Genomic DNA, 17,359 nt, shown 5'->3' on the forward strand with positions numbered 1-17,359 from the left:
GATCCCATATGAACTTAAATAATCACCTAGAGCTAGGTGGGACCTTAAATATAATTTAGTCCAATTCCTTCATTTTATGGATGAGAAAAGGGAAACCCTAATTGGAACTCACCTATCTCTGGTCATATATATAAACAGTAGTAACAATGCTAGCATTCACCCCAAGGCTTCCCATTTAAAGTCCAACATTTTTTCTACTGAAACACGTTGCCAGGGTTGTCTTTCTAGCCAAATGAATCATATTTTGGTCCATTTAGTAACCACTAATGCTTACTAGGGGTACCTCCAAATGGTGTTCAAGATTGAGACTACAAGTTTCAAAAGGCAGTATTACATGATACCTCCTTCTCGATAAGTTGAATGGCTTGGTCAATAAACCAAAACCATGTACTTAAATATCCATAAATATTCTGGATGGTAATTGACTTCAAATGTGAGGATACAGCAATTTGAAGTAAAGGTTTAATGAAACATTTCACAAACTACAACAGGTTTAATTGTGAAGTTCCACATAGTACAAAATAGAGTTCTATTCCTTCCCCTTATATTTGCCTGAAATCCCATAAACAGGGGGGAATAATGATTATTGCTGAAGAGTTCAGATTATTCTTAGATTTGTTAATATCATCTTCCTATTCTTCATTATCTTTTGTAATGCTTTTCTATTTTAAGCCCCTTGTTTTATTATAACAAGGCACATTTGAATTCTCCATCCTCTTCTTTCATTGAAAAGGTTTTTTTTTTCAACTTGTTTCTATTGACCTCCTTATACCTTCTCATTTCATTCCTTTAAAACTAATGATGGTTCATTGATAAATCTTTTATGCTCATTTATCCTCTTCAGGACCTCTACTTTTCTCAGAAACTCTTCCTCATGCAACTTAAGATTCTTAATTGTTAACCATCCATCACATGAACTATACCAAGTCTCTCATTGTTCACAGTTGATTGCAATCCTTACCTCACCTTGTCAATTCATAGGATTCAGATTCAACTTTTAATCCTAGCTTATTCCCCAAAATGGAAAATTATTGGTCAAAAATACTACAAAACTGTGCATTTGACTAAGAATGGACATTTTTATGATAAGCAAAATAAATGGGGAAAGAATAGGTAGTTCGCATGGGAGGAAATCCTCTCTGTGTAAATACACAAAGCTTATTCATTTCAATTAACAAGCATTAAGTTCCTAATGTGCTAGGCACTGTGCTAACCTGGAGATACAATGACAAAAATGAAAGCAATCTCTGCCCTCACTAGTAGTGAGCAAACCCACTACCAATATAGGGCAGAAACTTTCATGTAATTTATAATCTTAGATAGTTGCATAGAGCACTGAAGTTAAATGACTTGTCCAAGATCACATTACAAATATGTATATCCACTATACCATGTGGCCTCTCATACAAAGAGATGAAACATTACATTACTTCAGATAAAATGTAGGTAATTTAAATTATATATTGGTAGACCATAGAGTAGAATCCTAGAATCGTAAGATTTTAAAACTGGAACAAAACTCAGCAATAATCTAGTCCAGATGAGGAAATGTGGCATGTAGGGACTATAACTTGATAAAGTTCACACAGCTGGCCATGTTATAACCCACAGTGGTACCAGGTCTCCCTGGTTACTTCCAATACAGTCCTCTTTCAACTATGCTGACTAGACCAAGTGCTTTTTCACTATCACCATTTAAATGAGAGTACACATAATACCAAATGGTGGATCTAAAACTTCTTTTATATTAACTTGTTGGAACAAATGGGAAGGTTGTTGTTACACAACATAAAGGTTTATTAAAACCCAATAGCATTTAATTTTTTAATACATCTTTCATGATTGTTTTCTAAAATTAATAAAATTTTCTTCAAAAAAAACTAATTTTGAAGTTCTCAGTGCCCATAATGAAAAAGGAAATGTAAAATTTGAATTTCCATAAATTATTATGAACAGTGTAATAGTGTTGTGTGGTAGAAGGAACATTGAATTGGGATACAGAATGCTGCTAACACTTAGCCTACCACGGGATAGGTACAAGATTTTCTCACGATCTTTCTCTCCAGTTTTCCCACTGTTTCTTTCTTTGTGCTTCCTCCTAGAGTTGAGAACCAGAAAAGCTATATAGGAGAATTTCTTGTAACAGTTGAAAAAAATCTATATTTTAAAGAAAAAGATAAGCCCTGGTGGATAGATAATCTAATCTCCCTTCATCATGAGTTTTTTTTAAATAAAAAAATGAGATTGTCATTATAGTATTCACAGAATCTTTCATTCATTCATGGTAACAGCTGTCATACAGATGCTAAATTTTGCAAAGTGCCTTACCTAATTGATGTCATTTGAACCTCACCCCAACAATGAACCAACAGAGAAAGTCAGAGAAGACAAGTGACTTGCCTATGGTCAAAGAGCTAGGAAGTGATGGAAACCATCTATTGAAAAACACTAAGTGCTTAATATATCCCAGGCACCATGCTAGGTGGAAAGGATACAAAAATATAAATGAAATAGGTCCTGCCTTCAAAGGACTCACATTCTGTAGAGGAATAACACAGAGAGTGGGTTATTAAAGTTGCCCCTTGACAATGACCTTCCTATGATGACACTGAAAGGAATAGTAATAATATGGAGCTTAGTATTTAACTATGGCTTTAGACATCTCCTTTCTCTGGTTACTTTCTTTTCCTGTCATTTAATAAGAAGCTAATAAGCTAATTTGCTCTAAATACTCACTTTTGTTAATCAGAACATTTTTTATTCATTAGCTTGGTTTTAGTTCAGGTTAATAATTTATTTCATCCCTTCCTCCCATCCTTTGGAACTCTTAGGGTATGACCTCATTTTGTGTCTATCTCATTCATACCGCCTCTCAGCCAGCTATGACCCCTCTTTACCTCATCTACTTCCATTTCTAGCCCAAATACTCAATTCTTCCCCTATAGTCAATTTCAACTGCTCAGCAGTATCACCCAAATCTGGGGCTCAAAACCAGTCCCTCTGAGCTCAAATTAATCACAAATCCCAAGAAACATTCTAAGGACCCCAATTTCACAGTGTGAGCTTAAAACTAACTGCTGGAAAGCAAATTTAGGGGAAAAAAAGAAATCATATTCAACTGCACTTACTGGATCCCCATTCTGTTTAAACTCAGTTAAATAAAGAACTATGCCATTGTTGGCATCTCAACTCAGTTTGATCATCATTATCATTTCACATTTGGGAAGAGTCACTCCACACAAGACAATATAGAAAACTGAGCCACACATGCCCTCTGAGTTGTATCCAAAATATCACTAAATACATAGGGGAGCACACATTTAAGAGCTCAAGTCTAACAACCAGCAACTGTCCAAAACTTCCTATGAGCTGTCATATCATGACTCAGTGTTCTCCCACCCTAAAATACCCTCACTGAAAAGCATCATCCATCAAAAGAAACATGAATGCACTTTTATAGTGAAAGCCCACTAAATTTGTCCATCTACCTTCTGTTTAGCACAAGGATGACAAGCAATCTCTTAATGAAAACCCTCAGACTACTTAAGCATCAAAACTCTTTTGGCCCAGGTCTGGTGTGCTTACTGAATCCCAGCTGACTTAAACTTTCCTTCTTTGGTCACAGGGTTGTTTTTATGGCTAGTTTCTTTAATACAGTCTCTGGCTCACCAAAACAAATTCATTTGCATTAAGGGCTCTCAGACTCAAAAGTTCTATCTTTCCAGACACTAGAAAATAATTCAAGGCTAACGCAATAGGATCAGAATTCTATTGCGAAGTTTTTCTGGCTTGAGCTATTAGAATAAAGGCTGAATAGAACTTGCGCCTGAGGAGTTTTTAGGGGATGTTTTTAGCTTCAGAATTCAACTAAGGATAAGATAAAACCGAAAGAAAGGAAGTTACACTGAGCTACAAGTATGACAAGACATTCCACACATTTGGAAACTTTGTCTTACCTTTTTAGAAGGAATGTTGTGAGGGTTTTCCCCCTTTAATGAACTCTTTTCTATTTATTTGTTTTTTAACATGAATGCAATAGAGCAAGAGCAGAATCTGCCTTCTGTATTCAAACCACTTTCTACTGTTTCAAGTAGAAAATGTGCACTGAAGTAAAAATTCCTTAAGCCATTCATTTTAGTTTTTAAAAACCCATCACTTAGAAGAGAACTAAGATCAATCATTACTCACTGCAGATTACTTTTTAAAATTCCCTAATATATCTTTAACCTTTTTCCTCCTGCATTGTATGTCCAGTTGTTCCAATTTATGACTGCCACTTAATATACAACACAAGAAACGTGTATACTGTCAAAATCACTGACTTTTTATTATAACTTTTTTCCCTCTCCAATTTTCTATTTGTAATGAGTGCAAAGACCTCTTTTCACCCTATTGTTTTTACTCTAAAAGCCACTCAGTTCTCAATAAAAGGAATAATAAGTAGTAGTTGTAAAATAATCTGTCAATCAGCCCCGACACTTACACTTAGGTAGCACATTTTGGGTGGACCTCTTAGAGTGCTTTAGAAAAGACTTTTAAAAATACAAATAAAAGAAAATCACAATTCAAGTTAAATGAGAGAACTAAAATACTCCATTTTACTTTCATTTTATTACTAGAATTTGGAAAGAGACCAGTGTCCATATAAACTCAAAGGTAGCACAATACAAAGAGGTAGCTGAAAAGGGTCCTGGCCATTCTGACTATTGGGTAAGTTCTCTATTGAGTCCTAATTGCAAGCAGCCAGAAGGTGGAAAGTATCCTCTTCTTGCCAATATATCCCACTCTCACTGCTGTCTCTTGCTCTAGTTAATATTTAATGTTTATTCTATTCAGCAAACATTTGTTAAGCACATACTTAGTGCAGCATGCTGAGTTGGGCAGTAAGGAATACAAAGAGCAAATTGTACATGGTTCCTGCCCACAAGGAACTGACAATCCAGTAAGAGGATGAGACAAACATACTGGTAAATACCATTACATGCAAAGTATATACAAGACATCAGTAGAGCAGTAGGATAGCTTTGAGAAAGGAAAGATACTTTGGGCTAGGAAATTAGATGACAAGAGGATAAAATATGTTATTTTACCTAAAAAAATCCCCCAAATTATAAAAGCATTGAACAGTGGACTGAACAATTAGGGTCTTCTGTTGAGTATCATGGACTTATGAAAAAACTTACTATGACCTTCTTCTGTGATTATATAAAGAAAACTTTAAGATTTTCTGGGATTTCTTTGCCTTCTCCACCTCATACCAATATGGCCTCTACAGTTTTACGCATCAAATAGCACTCTCAAATATTGCATTTTATCCTATCAGAATTGTTTGCCCATATCATTTGTGTTTACAGATTTAGAGACTGGGCCATTTGCAAAATTTGGCCCTGAAAATGTCAAGTACATAAGCCTTTATATGGTATCATAAATATTAAAGGGAACAAAATCAGCTAGATCATTTAGTTCCTGGAAAGGGGTACTCTGGGGTAACATTATCTGGTCACTTAATACTCAGAAGAGAAAGCTTCAACAGCCCATTGTGGTTAGTTGAGATCTCAAACTTTCAGATCCCTCAACCCTCCATTTATCAAAGAAAGGGTTTGAATAAATCTTCTACCACTATTCCTATTCTTTTTTCATTCGAAAGTAACTCCAAAGGAAGAATATATTTTAGAGACTAATCATAGATCTGCTGTGGCCATATGGGTGGGTAGAACTGTATGAGAATGAAAATGGGTCTTACTTTGATTTTCTATGGTTTGTACTGAAATTTCTCCACTAGTGATGGTTTGGTATGGTTGGGTTCCTGCCACTCATAGGATGCTACAGGAGAAATCCTGTAAACTATAGTGGTTAAAACTTTCAACCATGGTGGGCAATGCTATAGTGGGCAGGTCAAAAGAGACTTGGAGAGAACTGAATAATTTTCCTTGAATTACATAACACTTCATTTTCAAAGTCTTTTTTATATCAGAAGATTGCAAAAAGTCCCTACAAAAATTCAGTTCCATAAATGTTCTTTAAGTATAGAAGGTATTCTGGTTAGAATGTGGTTTTGATGTTTCTGGGCTCCATTTCTCCAATGTCTCTGTTTTAGTGGGACAATGAACAGACTGAGTAACAGGTAGTACCCAAGGTGATGGGACACTCAGCATAATTCTAATAGGAAGGACTGATCTAAGAGGAAACAGTACAGCAGTGTGGTGGGAGAAACAGTGTCACATTTGAAATGGAAGGAGATGTTTAAAGAGCAAAAGGAGATTAAGAGGCTAATATCCCCATGGAGATGGAACACTTCTGCTGCCGGTACCATCCAGCCTTGGCTTATAGACATTGATTGAAATATTTAATGACAGAAATAACTTTGCTTGAAAATGAATATTTTATTATTGATATCAAGCAAATAATTTACCAGGGAAATAGGCTCATCAAAAGTGTTTACTACCATCCTAGAAGACACCTAGCAGAATTGAAAAGGACAAGAAATTTCCTATCAAATAAAAGATCATAGATTAGAACTCAAAGGGATATTAAAGGCTCTTTAGTCCAACTCCTACATTTTATAGATGAGGAAACTGAGACCCAGAGAGGCTAAGTGACTTATCTGGAATCACACAAGTGGTAATTGTTAAAAATGAAATTTGAATACAGGTCCTCCAAATCCAGTTCTCTTTCAATTTCCTTTCCCAGGTCTTCCAGATGCTCCCATTTGCAGAGATCTTTCTAGTCTCTTCATGCCCCAGAACACTGAACAAAATTACATAAATACTCAAAAGTATCTGGCCTGACAATGCACATGAAAAACCAACTGGATGAAGAATGCTTACTGTCTGTACTATGACATGTAGTTGAATGGATAGCCCATAAGTTGCAGCATATTAACAACAACAGATGCAAACAGTAAGTGGTATAAAAGAGATCAAAGAGATTTATGAGTGAAAAAGTAGGTGGGTTGGTCATGAAAAAAGAGCAAGGGATAATTGCCTACATGTTATATTGGACCTTAGTTATGTTAAGAAACCAAGAGGAAGGTTCTCAGCACATTGAATGAACTCCCAGTGGAGGTACATGGACAAGCATCACATGAAATGAGAAGACAGAGTTGGGCTATGACCTGCACTATTGCAGGAAGCACACACATCAATGATACCGTTTATCCATTGAAATTTCTAAGCATAATGGTGGTCATGGTCTTTGAACTAAGTTAAAGTAGCCTGGATCATTGCAGAACCTTGACATGAGGTAGTATAGAGGGTGAACAGTTGAATTAGGATGAAGACCCTTTCCTCTCTCTTTTTCACCACAGACATGGGATGGGCCACTTTTCAACACAATTTTGTTTAGGCCTCACAATGGAAAATATAGACTAGTTATTGTGACCCAGATCCATGGCAGAGGACAGATAATAAAGCAAAGTACTTTTTTCCCATGTAGCCACATTACACTTTAAAAAGCTAAGCTAAAGATTCTCTGAACCTATTGTAGAATGTTTTCCCCAGAATGGTAGACTGCATGTTTGTAAGAGACACTTTGAATAAAACCTCTGACCTTCTTATTATGTTTTGTTGTATGTCCTATATTCCAGAACATTTTCTTCACAGATACATGGGGAAACAGCCTGTTTCCTACAAGGCAGAATTTAACTGATTTTGTTCACCAGAATTCAATGCAATGTAAGAAACATTTGTGCCCTTCAAAGCTTCTTGTGAAAACCTCAATAATGAACATTTTATTGTATAAAGTGAACATTTTAAAGTATAGTGATTCCATTTATACTACTTTTCCCTTGTTGAAAAAGGATTGTGAACACTAAAAGCATCAATAACCCATTTCTAGGTATTCTCAGCTGAATTAGTCTAAAAAATCATATCCTCTTGGGTAGATGTTTCTCTTGAGAGACAACCTAGTAATTTGTGGATCCAGGCAGAAAAATAATACCAATGCTCAGGCAGATACATCAGGGGAACTAGATGCTGAAATGGTCCCTTATAACATTAAAATACAATGATAAGTTGATTTAATCCCATCCTTTTCGGATGGGACTTATTAAATATAACTGGTTATTTTGCAGAATATGAGAATACTATGTGAATTACATGGTGCAAAGAAGGGAACCGATTTCAGCCCCTGAGACTTCATTAGGATTTTACTAATTAGGGAGGACATTCTTTCTACCAATGAAGATTGGTACTTTCTCAGTAAGTTGTAGGAGTGCAGACATGTTTATAGTGTTCTGAGGTTAAGTGACTTGCCCAAAATCACCCAGTGAATATGGATCACAGGTAGGACTTGAATCCAGTCTTTTCTGCCCCTGAGACCAGCTCTCTATCCACTAGGAAAGGCTGCCTCTAAATGCACAGTGAAGAAAAGTATTGAAATTACTTAAACTACTAGCAACAAGTATAATATGCAAAGACTTATAGGAAAACCTGGAAGTTAGAAGTCATTGTATGAGGGTGCTTTCTGAAGTTCCATATTTTCCCTTCTTCAAGAATCTTTTGATTTCATTGGTGTGGGTAATCTTTCCACCAAACATATCTACCTCTTTGCCTTAGTAAATTGCCTGAGAAATATGGCAAACGAGTTTTTTAACTTACAGGCAATCTGGTGATAAACTTCTCTAAACTTAATTATTCTTTCTTAGATGACACTCTCTTCAAAGGCTGTTCCTAACACCAACCATTGATTAATGATAATAAGTAACATTTAGATGGCCCTAACTTTGCCCTGGGTAAATAACAGCAGCAGAGTTGGAACCAGGTTTGTACTCATCAACATAATTTCACTATGACACAACTTGTAATTGTATCTTCCTATTTAAACACTGTTTGGATAGGATGATCTACGAGATTCCTCCCAAACCTAAGCCTGTTTGACAAGACTTCTATTGACATCTTTCTCTTCTTTCAAAATTCAACTTCCTCTTAGAAGTCATCACACAGAAATAATCTCTAATTCCTTGAATTTCTCAGGACACTATTGGACTTCTATTTTACTGTTTTCTCTCTTATATCAAGTCTAAGTTAAAGAGTATCCTATAAATGATGAGATCTTTCCAATTCTCTCTTTGTGAATGACATTATGCTGATTGCACCAAGCTTCAGAAACGGTGCTGTCTCATAATGAGATCAATAATCACTCAAAAGAGTTTTGATCTAACTACTCATAAAGGACAAGCTAAGCGAATGAAGAATAACTAACGTCCAGGCTATGACATGCAGTTGATTGGACAACTGATAGAGCTCATCAATCAGTATTATATCTTGGATGGACTCAGTAAATGGACAATGATCTAGGCGCACAATTCAACTGGAGAAGGATGGACTGAATTGCCTTTGGGAAATCACAAAATTCTTTTAATGACATCAAGCCCCTCCCAGCAACAAAAACCAATCTTTTAAACACATATATTTTTCTGGCATTCCTGCATGGCTGTAAGTAATAGAACACAATAGTATTTGAGGAACTGAAGCTTTGTAACTTTAAGTTAAGAGGGTAACAAAAGAAGGACATAGCAGCTGAATTCTATCCATCATCTTCCTTATCATTCCCTCTCCCCTGGAACTTTGGCCTCTGCCTCTGGAACTCTGCTGGTGAGTTTCTCCCTCCACATCACTTCTCAGACACCATTTCCACATACTACTCTTTATACATCTGAAGTCTCCCTACCCATTAGAAAGGAAGATACTTGAAGACCAGTATTGTTTTGTTTTCTTGTATTTGTATTCCTAGGACTTAGCATAGTCCTGGAACATGGTAAGTTTTTAATAAATGCTTTGTCAATATATCTATCACTATATCTATATACAGATACACACACATGCACATACACACACACACACATATATATTCCATTAGTCAAACATTTATTAAGCACCTACTATTTGTGAGCCACTGTGCTAAGTGATAGGGATACAAAGCACAAAGAAAGGCAAAAGACTATCCACGCTGCCAAAGAGCTCACAGTCACAATGGGAGAAACAACAAATAGCTGTGGACAAATAAGCTATATACAGAATAAATCAGAGATAATCGATAAAGATAATGCATTCCCTTCTAGAATTAAGATGGCTAAGGAAAACCTTCTTGTAGAAGGTAGGAATTTGTCTGGGACTTGAATGGGAATCCAGGAAATGAAGAGGGAGAACATGTCAGCATAGGGGACAGCTAGAGAAAATGCTTAGTGGGAAGTATTAGATTTAAGAACAGCAAGGAGGCCAAGATCAATGGATTACAGAATAGATGGGGATGAGTATTACATAAGAAGACTGGAGAAGTAGGAGGTGTCAGGTTACGAAGAGCTTTGAATGACAGAGAACTTTGTATTTGATCTTGGAGAAGATAGGGAACCACTATAGTTTATTGAATAAGAGGTGAGGGAGTTGAGTGACATGGTCAGCCCTGTACTTTAGGGAAGTCAATGTAACAGCTGAGGGGAAGATGTTTCAGTTAAGTCATAAGAATGGAATATATATGTGTCTCTGTGTGTGTGTGTGTGTGTGTGTGTGTGTGTGTGTGTGTATGTGCATTCAGAAGGCAAAAAGTTTACAGGACAGTGAAGAGAGAAAATAGAGGCAGTGAGTGTAGACATCTTTGTCAAGGAGTTTAGTTGAGAAAATATGGAGGAAGGGAAGATGATAGCTAGTAGGAATGATGAGATCTAAAGAAGATTTTTAAATGCCTTCTCCTGTATCCAAAACAAAGGTCTGCCAGATGTGTTGCAGGCTTTTGTTAGTCTATCAACTTATCATAAGAGAAGTTATATCTCACTCTTGCTTCCGTCACATGACTGGCCCCTCTCTTCCTTTTTTGGTCATACGTTTCTTTGATGATATCCTTCCCACTACTTTGTCTATACGGTTCTTATTTATGTGATGCAAGGTTCTCTCCAGCTACTGTGAATTAATGATCTCTTAATTGCCAATCTAATGGCCTTTGCTCAATATTCATTCTTCCTGACATCTCTGCAGCCTCTGACACTATAGATCACTCTCTTCTCACAGATACTCTCTAGGTTTTTGTGACATTACGATCTCTTCATTCTCCTCCCATTCATCTCGCTATTTTTTAGTCTCCTTTGCTTGATCTTCATCTAGGTCATGCCCAATAATTCTAAATGTCCCAGGGCTCTATTCTGGGGTCTTCTTCTCTTCTCCCTCTATACTATTTCACTTGATGATCTCATCAACTTCCATTAACATCACTAAATTGATGATTATCAGATCTACTTATTCATCTCTAACTTCTCTGCGCATCTTCAGCTGTCTATTGGACTTCTCCAACTGAATGATCTATAGATACCTTAAACACATGTCCAAAACTAAACTCTACCTAACTTCTCTATTATTGTCCCCACTCTACCACCATCCTTTCAGCCACACAGATTCTTGGCCTAGTTGTCAGGCTCAACTCCTTACTCTCACCCCCATATCCCATCTGTTGTCATGTTCTGTTGATTTTAACTTGGTAATATCTTTTGCATGTACTCCCTTCTTTCCTCTGACACTTTTACCTAGTGTAGATCCTGATCACCTCATGCCTGACCTAATGCAAATATCTGTTGGGTAGTCTTGATTCAAGTTTCTCCCCACTCTATCCATTCCCTTCTCATCTGGAGTCAAAATGATCTTCCTAAAGCATAGGTCAGTGTCACTTCCTTATTCAGTAAACTCACCTGGGTCCCCATTACCTCCAGGAACAAATACAAAATCCCCTTATATTCAAAACCCTTCATAACATGGCCTTCTATCTTTCTAGTCTTCCTATCCCCTTACTTATTCCCATATACTTTGTGGTCCAGTGACACTGGCCTCCTTGCCTCTTCCTCATATATGATGCTTCATCTCTCAACACTACATGTTTTTAGTAGGTGTTCCCCATGCCTAGAATTCTCTGCCTCTTGGCTTCCCTGGCTTCCTTCAAGTCCCAGTTAAAATCCCACTTTCTACAAGAAATCTTTCTTGATTCCCCCTTAATGCTAGTGCCTTCCCTCTATTGATGGTATCCAGTTTATCTTGTCTCTATCTTGTAAAGAGTTGTTTTTTTTATCTCCCCCATTAGACTGTGAGCTCATTGAAAATAGGGACTGTCTTTTTTCCCTTTTTTGTATACCTAACACTTATTACATTTCTTGGTAGAGAGTAGGTACTTAATGCTCAATGACAGAGTGATTACCTTCTATCAATATTATGATTTAACAATTGAATTAATTATTCTTTGAATTTTTGATAGAAATCACCTATAAATCCATCTGGTTCTGGGGTTTTTTTCTTTGAGAATTCATTTATGACTTGTTCAATTTCTCTGATATCTGAAATTGAATTACAGAAATGGCCTCTCCCCTTTTGTTAATTTAGATGTTTTAAAATTTTGCAAGTATTAATTAATTCCCTCTGAGTTATCAACTCTTTTAGCATCTAATTGAGCAAAATAATTTCTAATTTATTTTATTTTCATTTTTGTAAGTCCTTCTAACACTTTTTGCTATGAACAATTAGTTTTAAATCTCCCTCTTTAAAAATCAGATTACCAATTTATTAGTTTTTTTCCCAAAAAACACAGGTCCCAGATTTATCAATTTAATGTTCTTTGTGCTTTCCATTTTATTAACCTTTTTAAATTTTCAGAATTTCTACTTTGCTTAGAGATTTTTGATGTTGTTACTTCATATTTTTAGCTGCATACCCAATTTATTGATGTGGTATTTCTCTTTTTTACTGCTGAAAGAATTTAGAGATGATTTTTCCACTTTAACTGCTTCAACTTTATTTAAAACTTTTGGTACATTGTTTATTATTGTAATTTTCTTTAATGAAATTTTCTATTGTTTTTACAATTTGTTTTTTGGATATGGTTTTGGAATTATGCCTTTTATTCTCCAATTACTTTTTATTCTGTAAGGGTCATATATTTAATGTGGGGCAACTAGGTGGTGCAGTGGATAGAGTGCCAGGCTTGGAGTCAGGAAGACCAGAATTCAAATGCATCAGACACTTACTAGTTGTGTGACCCTAGGTGAGTCACTTAACCCTGCTTGCCTCAGTTTCCTCATCTATAAAATGATCTAGAGAAGGAAATGGCAAACCACTCCAGTATATTTGCCAAGAAAACCCCAAATGGGGTCATGAAGAGTCAAACATGACTGAAACAACTGAATAACTTTAAGTTTCTGAGGCAATAAAGTCTCATGTTCAGATATTTCTTCACAAACAAAGAAAAATGTGTTCTCTCTCTCTCTCATTATCAGTTAGGTTTGAGCCATCAGCCCAATTTCAATTGGAGAAATCTCTTTATGAATAATGTTTAACATTTTTGTCTGTGTTTCTGTGTCTGTCTCATCTCACAAGTTTAAACAGCATGAAAATCACTATTCATAAACTCTATTAAAGTAGCAAACAATAAAACAGAGGCATAAATGATTATTTACAGTATATTGTTGTGAGTAAACTTCATGGCCAGAGTCTGTGTTCTTCAAGAGCAGGAGAAAGAATCTAACACTCTCACCAATCCTGCCACTGACTCTTCTGTGATTCTGAAAACTCACTTCTCTCAGGATGGTAATTCAAGTGTCTCACAAATCCTCTTTAGAAAAGGGGAAAAAAAGAAGGGAACAAGCATTGTCAAGTATACTATATGCCAAGTACTGGGTTAAGTGTTTTACAAATATCATCTTATTTGATCCCCACAACAACCTGAGAAGGTAGGTGCTATTATTACATACGTTTTGCAGTTGAGGAAACTGAGGCAGATGGGGTTAAGTGAGTTGCCCAGGGTCACATAGTTAGTAAATGTCTGAGACTAGATTTAAAGTCATGCCATCTGGACTCCTGGTCCAGCGTGCTATCCACTGTGACACTTAGCTGTCTCTAAAAATATTATTTCATTTTACATTTTTACACTGTCTCTTCATAAAATAAGAATTAAATTCAGTCTTCCCAAAATATCTCTTCAGACGTTTTCTCTTTGACAGTTAACTAATTCTTTCTCTCAGGAAATAGCTTCTCTTTGTCCTTTCCTCTCTATGTCTCACAAAGTGTCTCTCACAGTGACAATTAACTTAGTTTAATTGTTATATGGACAATCTCTCCCCAACAGTCTATTCACTTTTTCTTAAAGATACAGTAATACTATCAAAAGTCTCTATGAGAGTAACTGTTTAAACTTGCTGTCACATTTTTTGAACCCAAATCTGCCTCCTTGTAACTTTCCACTGCTTGATTTTAGATCTTCTTTCTGGAACAATGCAGAATAAGTTCAATCCCTTTTTTCCCTGACTCTCCTTTGAATATTTTAAGGCAACAATCTTCCACAACCTCAAGTTTTGTCATAATCATTTATCTTAGTTTGGGAACTGTGGAGGTGGAAGAGGAGCTAGTCATTCTCCTTTTTCTTCTGTTATAGCCTACTGTGTTCCAATCACTGCTATCCATTTTCAAACATTAACTAGTCAGAGAGGTATTTACTTTGAACAGGAAGCCCTGGGATCTAGGCATGGAAGGAATGCCAGAGGAAACTAATTTTGACCTTCATGCTGCATTAATTATGTTTCTGACATCTCCTAATTGCTATACCCCAATGAGCACAGAAGCCCACCTTGGAAACATGCGTGTTTCCTTTTTTATGTGTATTCTCCATATTATGTTTGCTGTTCAAGACGTGACTGTATAGTTCATTTGGACCTAGAAATAAGGCAATTGTTGTTGTTCAGTTGTTTCAGTCATGTTCGCCTCTTCATGACCCCATTCGGGGTTTTCCTGGCAAAGATACTGGAGTAGTTTGCTGTTTCGTTCTCCACTTCATTTTACAGATGAGGAAACTGAGGCAAACAGGGTTAAATGACTTGCCTACGGTCACAAAGTTAGTGTCTGAGGCCAGATTTGAACTCGCCAAGATGAGTCTTTATGACTCAGGCCCAGCACTCTATCCACTCTGCCACTTAGCTATCACAGGAACAAGGGAATACTTAATGTAAATGGTTTTAAAAGAGGTAAGAAAAACATAGATACGATGGAAGAAGAGGGCACTACCCCAGCATAAAAAGGAGACCTTCATTCTTAACCCAAAGCTTCTCAAATTATATAAACCATGCTTTTGGAAGCCCGAGGCCGGCATTAATGTACATACCCTTTCCATAGTCATGTGAGCCCAAAATATTTTGCCATTTGCCTGTCTAGTGCTTCTTGAAGGGGATGAGGTCCAAGTGAAAAAGAGAGGACTTTAAGTTGGGGGGTAGGGGAGGTGCAAAACTGCCCAAATGGCTCTGCTTTATTTCAGAAGTGCCAAAGTAATAACAAAGTAAGTAGGGGAACTTCTGAGTATACTTCCCTTTTTCCATGCCAGAAGTTGCTACAGTCAATGAAAGTCTAAACAAATGAAGCAGAATGAAGGAAAAGGGAGGGCAGGGAGTGATGCCTATTAACAACTGAGCTGAGTAGAACATGTCTTATCCATCCAAGGAGGATATTTCGTTAAAAAAATATATCTTCATTGATTTCTAAGTAATAAGAAAGGGGAAAGGGGAAGCACCATTACATCTGGAAAACACAGTTTGCTAAATGGAAATCTAGAGACTTTTAAAAGCTGATCAACTTCTAGAATAAGAACGGTTTACTCCCTTCCTCCCTGTTGTCTCTATACTATAGAATCCTAAGTGGAACTAGAAGGGATCTTTGATATCATCTGGCCCAACTCCCTCATTTATAGAAAAGAAAACTAGGGCTTGTAGAGGTCAAGTGACAATTCACTCAAGGTCCCAAAAGCAGGAAGAGACGGAACCAGAGGCAGCCAGGTGCCACAGTGGATACAGTGTTAGATCTAGTTGGACAAGTTCAAATCCAAGTCATTTAACCTCCATCTGCCTCAGTTTCCTAATTTGTAAAGCATTCTGCAAATCTTAAAGGGGTATATAAATGTTAGCCCTTATTAACCAGGATTCAAACCCGGGTCTTCTGATTCCAAATCCTAGCACTTTTTCCATCGCACCAGAAACAACAGCAGCAATAAAAAACATTGTAAATGTGAGGTCAACACTATCCAAAGACACTGTAAGAGTCTGCGTGAGGACGGACCATAGATCAGAATTTGTAATATCGATCTTCCATAGAAACAGAGTAAAGGCAAACTTCGGTGAAAACCATGTTATAATGGAGAGTGACTTGGGGTCAAGAAGACATAGCATCAAAACTACTTAAAATTTTAAATAAGATAACTTACAAACTCTAAAGTGCTACCTGAGTAAGGAAGACCTTGGTTCAAGTTCAGTCTCTGCATTGGTAGAGAGAGCTTCCTCTCTGGGAATTCCTCACACTGATGAGACCACAGGTCTGGGCCTCCATTTCTCCCTTCCCCCTCTTCCCAAAAGCACCAGTTATTATTAGCAAGGAAAACACCACAATGTGAGGCAAAGAACCATGGTGAGATGATTCTTCTCATAAATGCAGATCTACAGAAGGACACAATCCCTAACACCATCCTACTTCTTGTATATTCTGGATACAAAATAGCTAATAAGGTAGGATAGAACAGTTTCAGGGGTGGGGAACCTGCAGCCTCGAGGCCACATGTGGCCTTCTAGGTCCTTAGATGTGGCCTTTTGACTGAGTCCAAGTTTTACAGAACAAATCCTTTTATTAAGGGGATTTGTTCTATGAAGTTTGGATTTGAAGGGTTGCACTTGAGGACCTAGAGGGCCACATGTGGCCTCAAGGTTCCCCACTCCTGGTTTAAATATTTATTTACCAAGTGATCCTGATATTAATTTCCCTAATGAGAGTGGCAACAGATGCTATCTTTAGAAGATAAAAGGTTCTTGGTACTGAGATAATACATGACTCTGAGAGACAGATAACTTGGTCTGGGATTATATAAACTTGAGGTCACTTCAAGCAGCCTGTGGATTTTTCTTTGCCTTTTTATTTTGTTTTGTTTGATTATTCTGTCTTTGATGTGAGTAGGTCAAAGGGCTTCAAAGTGGGGACTTCGGTGCAATTATTTAGGGAAGAGATTTTTGTCTAGGTTTTGAGATTGGGGCTTACATCCAGTGAAGTTTAAAAACAAAAGTTAACTGGGCCTTTAGAGTTATAGACATGCTTGCACAGAGGTTGTATTTTTTTTAATCCTATTTCTCCTATATCTCTAACCATTTTTGTTTCCATTCCTAGAGTCTCTTCATCCTTCTACTTTCTAAGTGTGGCTAGTCTCCGTGGTTCAGTCCTCAGCGGTCGACTCTGCATCTTTCCACAGTCTTCTTCAGAGACCTTACCTATTTTACCTATCCTCTACCATCCCCTTGAATATCTCATTATCTATTGATACTGAATATCTCAATTTCTATTTGAATGTCTCAATATGACCTCAAAAT

This window comes from Trichosurus vulpecula, chromosome 5 (genome assembly GCF_011100635.1).
Source record: "Trichosurus vulpecula isolate mTriVul1 chromosome 5, mTriVul1.pri, whole genome shotgun sequence".
NCBI lineage: Eukaryota > Metazoa > Chordata > Mammalia > Diprotodontia > Phalangeridae > Trichosurus > Trichosurus vulpecula.